The 6,386-nt window shown below is 34.7% G+C and overlaps 1 non-coding gene across 1 annotated transcript; it reads right to left on the reverse strand.

Annotated features, from left to right (window-relative positions):
* Window positions 1-198: 198 nt before the first annotated feature.
* Window positions 199-304, reverse strand: LOC128247943 (U6 spliceosomal RNA). Its single transcript, XR_008264282.1, has one exon. It is a non-coding gene; the product is annotated as a U6 spliceosomal RNA (small nuclear RNA).
* Window positions 305-6,386: the final 6,082 nt, after the last annotated feature.

Below are 6,386 nucleotides of genomic sequence, written 5' to 3' on the forward strand. Positions count from 1 at the left end.
ACACACACACACACACACACACACACACACAACGATTGGCTTCTTTCAGTTTCCGTCTACCATATCCACTCACAAGGCTTTGGTCGGTCAGGGTTGAAGTAGACGACACTTGCCCAAGGTGCCATGCTGTGGGACTGAATTCGGAACCATGTGTTTGGGAAGCGAGCTTGTTACTACACAGTGACGCCTGCGCCTAGAAGAAATATGGAACGCTTCACGAATATGCGTGTCATCCTTGAGCAGCAGCTATACCAATCTTCTCTGCATCATTCCAATTTTAGTATATATATTACTTTGGCAATACATATACTAATAAATAAGTAAAAATAGCATCAGCACAGAAGCTTGCCATAGAGTTGTAATACAACACTATGTTATTTCCATAAAAAAATGTAACATAGCACTAACTTATTTTGAAAATCGAAACCGCTGTTTGAATAATTTATAAACATTGAAAAAGTGACTGAAGAGGCGGCGAAAAAGTTTTCGGAAAAGAAAGACTGTAGAGAAACAAGTGAGGTGTTGATAGGTTATAGTAATATGGCTCTTCTAAGACGAGGAGCTGGCAGAATCGTTAATTGTTACCACGTCCCCGAACTTGCTGGCCTTGTGCTAAAATTTGAAACCAATAATATGGCTCATCTAGGCAGCGAGCAGGTAAAATCGTTAAGCACGCCAAGTAATATGCTTCGCGGAATTTCGTACATTCCTACGTTCTCAGTTCGAATTCTGCCGTGGTCGACTTTATCTTTCATTCTTTCTGGGCCGATATAATAAGATGTAGTTGTGTACTGGGGTCGATGTAATCGATTAAACTCTCTCCTCTGAACTTGCTGGGCTTGTGCCAAAATTTAAAATCAATAATATGTCGCTTTCGAACTGAAAGAAACTTAAAGTCCTAGTCAAACAGAAAGTTATATCATATTGTGTGTGTGAATTTGTATGTTTGTGTGTGTTTCAGTTTGAGTATATATAATTATACACACGTATGCTTATATATAAATATGTTTATATAGATGCTTGTAACTACATTCGTATGCATGCATGCATGCATGCATGCTGTCGTACTCTTTTTAATTTAGAATAAATTTTGACCGGCCACCTGCTTGGTAGCAAAGCTGTGAAGGAAAGTTATCTTTCTTTCTTCATCATCCTTTAAATCGTAAGAAGATTTTGCAGATTTTTATAATCCCAGATACCACGATCATTTGTACTGAATTAAGGATTTGTGTTCCTTTCCCCCACGCCAATCAAAACACACGTTCAGTCATACTTTGCTCAAGATGGGTTGGTGCGTATCCTATTGCTTCAATAATAATAGGAATGAAGTTGAAAGTGCTTCTTGTGTACTGAATTTGCAAACACCTTATCAGTGGTCCATAGGTGTCCCTTTCTATTTTTCTAACCATATTGGTGTCCCGAGGGCAGCTAATTTCTACATCTTTTCCATGTGGTCCCACACAACAATATCTGGTCGACTGGGTTTTAATTTGATAGATGCTTTAATTATTAAGTTTCATGAATAGTCTTTTATGTATGTATGTATGTATGTTTGTATGTACGTACATACATATGTATGTACACTTGAAATGCACGTATATATTTATCTATATATGGGTGATAGTGAGGTTTGTGCGTGCTTGTATGACTATATGCATATCTGCGTCTTTCTTTCTCTCTCTCCCTCTTTCTCTCTCCCTCTCTCTGTATATGTATATGCATTATAGATAGAAAGAAAGATAGATAGATAGATACATACACACACATATCCACAAACACTCACATATACGCAACACACACACACAGAGACACACACACACACACACACACGCACACACACACACGCACACACACACACGCACACACACACACACACACACACACACACACACATATATATATACTACTACCGCACTACAACAATAAGCCAAACACGAACCAAACGAAGCAGCATCAATCCCTTATTAGACAAGGATGAAAAGCGACACAAAAAGATTTTTAAGGGTAAAAAAAAAAAATATTGTAGACGTGGAAGTTTCTCTTTTGAAGAAGGGGAAAAAAATGAAACTTATTTCTCTTTTTTGAACATATAAGAACAAGAAAATATATAATTAAAATAGAATTCTTAAGAGCACTTAAAAGTCCACAAATGGTTCTCTGAAAAGAATTCTTTTTCTCTTTTTTGCGCCTTGTATCTGATGAGAAAAACATGTAAAACTAATGTAAAAAATTATACGTTGTAAATAGACTCAACAATAACAAAACAACCGAGAACTGTTTCAACAAATAATAAACACCAGAAGAACAATCGTATTAACACTAGAAAATAGCTTCCATTTATTTTTTAAACTATATTAGAAAATGATATGTTCACACATTATCTAGTTATTTTCTTTACTTCTCGTCGTCGTCGTCATTATCATGATCACCATAACAACCACAAACACAATGACGACGACGACGACGACGACCATCACCATCACTGCTGCCCATATCCCTCCCCACCATTACTAACACAGCATTAATAATAATTGTCTCGTGGTAGTTTGAGGGAGGAGGGCGTCGATTACATCGGCCCCAACACTGGATTGTTACTTCATTACATCGCACCCGAAAGGATGTAAAGCAAAGTTAAGCCTAGAGAGATTCGAAGTTAGAATATAAAGAACCAAATTCAAACATATGTAATGAATTTGCTGCACCATCGCCCTAATAATAATAATAATAATAATAATAATAATAATAATAATAATAATAATAATAATAATAATAATAATAATAATAATAATGATGATGATGATGATGATGATGATGATGATGATGATGATGATGATGATGATGATAATAATAATAATAATAATAATATGTTGTCTCTTGAGGTTTCTGGGTGAGACTTGGATCCAACTTGTACAAATGCAAAGCAACAGTCAAACAAAATAATAATAATAATAATCCTTTCTACTATAAGTACAGGGCTTGAAATTTTTGGGCGAGTGGGCTAATCGATTTCCTCGACCCCAGTGCGTAACTGGTACTTATTTCATCGACCCCAAAAGGATGAAAGGCAAAGTCGATTTCAGCAGAATTTGAACTCAGAGTGTAAGGATGCACGTAATGACGTTAAGCATTTGCCCGGCGTGCTAACGATTCTGCCAACTTGCTGCCTTCCCTGTAACTGCTGATCTTCTTCTTCTTCTTCTTCTTCTTCTTCTTCTTTAGGTGGCGAGCTGGCAGAATCGTTAGCATTCCGAGCAAAATGCTTTGCGGTATTTCGTCCGTCTTAATGCTTTGAATTCATATTCCGTCGTGGTCAACCTGCCTTTCCATCCTTTCGGTAAAATGAGTAGCGGTCGAGCACCGGGTTCGACGTAATCGAGTAGCCCCCTCGCCACAAATGTCAGGCTTTGTGCCTATAGTAGAAAGAATAATCATTATTAGGAGGCGAGCGAGTAGAATTGTTAGCACGCCGGACAAAATGCTTAAAAGCATTTTCGTCTGTCTTTCCGTTCTGAGTTCAAATTGTACTGAGGTCGACTTTGCCTTTTATGCTTCCGAGGTCGATGAAATAAGTACCATTTATGCACTGGAGTCGATTACATCGACTAGCTTCGACCCCAAATTTTCAGGGCTTGTGACTGTAGTAGAAAGAATGATTATTAATCAAGGTGGTGAGATGCCGCCAAGGTCGATTTTACCGTTCATCCTTTCGAAGTTGTTACAATAAATACTAGTTGAGCACTGGGATTGATGTAATCGACTTACTCCCTCTCCTGAAATTGCTGGTCTTGTGCTAAAATTTGAAACCATTATTAAGGTGGTGAGCTGACAGAATCATTAGTGCATAAAACCAAATGTTTAGCGGAATTTCTTCCAACCGTACGTTTTGTATTCAAATCGAGACCAATTTTCCTTTCATTAATTCAGAGTCGATAAATTAAAGTACTAATTAAGCACTGGGGCTTATGCAATCGGCTAACCCCATTCTTCCTAAAATATTACTGGTTTTGTGCTGAAACCAGTAGCAATATTTCGTGTCTATATCAAATATTTGGAATTTTTACTCAATTCCGTGCATTCTTTATGCCATTTCTCATACCATCCAAAAAACAAAGGGAATCCTTATTAATATATTGATTAAGAGGGAAATGGTGTGAAAGTTTTCTTCCCTAAAGAACTCTTGAACCATCTTTTACGGAGGCTATCTTTTTTTTTTAGTTAAAAAAAAAACCCAGAGAAATAATCAAACGTAATAATACTTGTGTCACCAACAACACCTGTATCACCAATAAGTCGGATATTGAAACAATATAATTCAATACTTTAAAGTGCCCATATACTGGTATTTAAGTTTCCATGTTTTATATATGACATCCCGGCATTTAATATGATGTAATTTGTCAACACTTAACTATTATTTTTCATACGAATGGTGTCTCTGAGTTAATTATTTCCTAAAACCCTGTACATTTTACCCAGTGAGTATTCTTTTACTACTTTGGCATGTACATAGAAGTAAATGCTTTGTTGATGTGATATTAATCAGATCCAAACATGCCTCAGGTTTTCTCCTGCACTTGCTGAAGTATTTACAATATTAGTCATTAAGTAATAATGATTTTTTTTCCCCAGACCGCATAATTGTTTCTTGTTAGTCTTTTGATCTCCCTTACATTAACTATGTTAACACTTGCTAGACTTATGGTATAATAACACTATTTAAATACCCTCTTGACTCGATTATTTACACATTATGTCTGTAATCTGAAAGCAGTAATTCCTTCGTGTATCACTAATCTTTACTCTTATGTATATAACATCAGCAAATTGCTTCATAAAGTCAAGATTAAAAAAAACTGTAATTTTGACCACTCATTTGTAAAATTATTGTAGGAAATTAACTTTGAAAAACAATGTTAATTTAAGTAAAAGAAATTATAGTTTCCCACTGTCTTTGTGAAGTTTCAACGCAGGTTTGAAAGTTCTAATGTAAAGTTAGATGTTAAATATTGTAAACACTTAGTAAATAAAAGGAAATTCTTAAGACAATAAATTTCAATAAAAGGTCAAAAAAAAAAACAAACTAAAACAAACATGTAAATATTAACTGTTAGGTGAACTGTACACATCTAGAAAAATATGCCACGCATTTCAAATTACATCTCTTTCCGAGACCCTGCCCTTTATAATTCTAATATAGCGAGAGAATTTAAAGAAAAACAAACTTTCATCCACATTTAATAAGGCACTAATATTTTAAGTCCACACTAATAAAGTAGTTTTACACTTCTCTCTTCTCTAAATAAATGCCCTAGGTAAAGATGTCAATAGTGCAAATAACAGCGACAACAACGAAAATTACTAATTGGCTGATCTTTATCTGAAATAATATATAAATACGGATGTTGGCTTGAAGAAACAAGCCAACCTCCATCCGCTTTTAAGAAGAGGAACTGAATAATTAAGTGTTGTGCGAAAAGACCTTGTTGAATGAATTAGTAAAGCACTTGGCGACTCCATAAACGCGGGTTGTAGATAAAACAAAGGTATAAAGTTTCTTGCTCTTTAGAACGGAACTAATTTCATTTTATAAACTGCTCATGCGTATGCGAGGAAACGGAAAGAAATGCAAGTTTGGCTTAAATAAAACTCGAATTTAGAAGCAGGCTGCATGAAATCCAAGACATTTCAAACAAAAATAAGTTAAGAATTCGTGTGATTCTTAGAGATTTGAAGACGATTAATGATTTCCAGTGAACCTGAAGTATATATATTTTTTACACGAATACTTTTATTTTCTTACGAATAAAATGATAATTGTTCATATTTATTTGTTTCTTTTTCTAGTCCGATGGTTATTTTTTAGTCAGCCATTTCTGGTGTACATATTTCGGAGTTTATACACTTTTATTCCGAACCACTTCACAATTACTGTAGTATGAATCATATTTGATCCCAGTAAACCACGCAATGGAAGAAAAAAATGTTGAACTAGACGACAGTGGTGAGAACAAGAATAATAAACCAATGACTACGACGACGATGGTGATAATTGAAACAACAACATACTTGCTTCATTTTAATAATAATTACACGTTTAAAGAATAACAAAACATTAAGATATTTGAAGAATGAAAACTATTAAATTAACAGAGATAAAGATCTAACAAAAAAAATCACTGGATGGAAGCTGTTTTGGTATTAATAAAAGAATGTTTTATTTAAATACTGGAATGTTTTAAATCAAAATATGGGAATGATTTGATATCAAACCGTAAGTGTCGTAATAAACAGAATTTAAACCTTCGGTCTCTTTCTCATCTTTTTATAATTAAAAAGAACATTGTTTTTTTATTTACCCTTATACTTATCAAACGACCAATGCGTTC

This window comes from Octopus bimaculoides, chromosome 5, assembly GCF_001194135.2.
Source record: "Octopus bimaculoides isolate UCB-OBI-ISO-001 chromosome 5, ASM119413v2, whole genome shotgun sequence".
NCBI classification, from domain to species: Eukaryota; Metazoa; Mollusca; class Cephalopoda; order Octopoda; family Octopodidae; genus Octopus; species Octopus bimaculoides.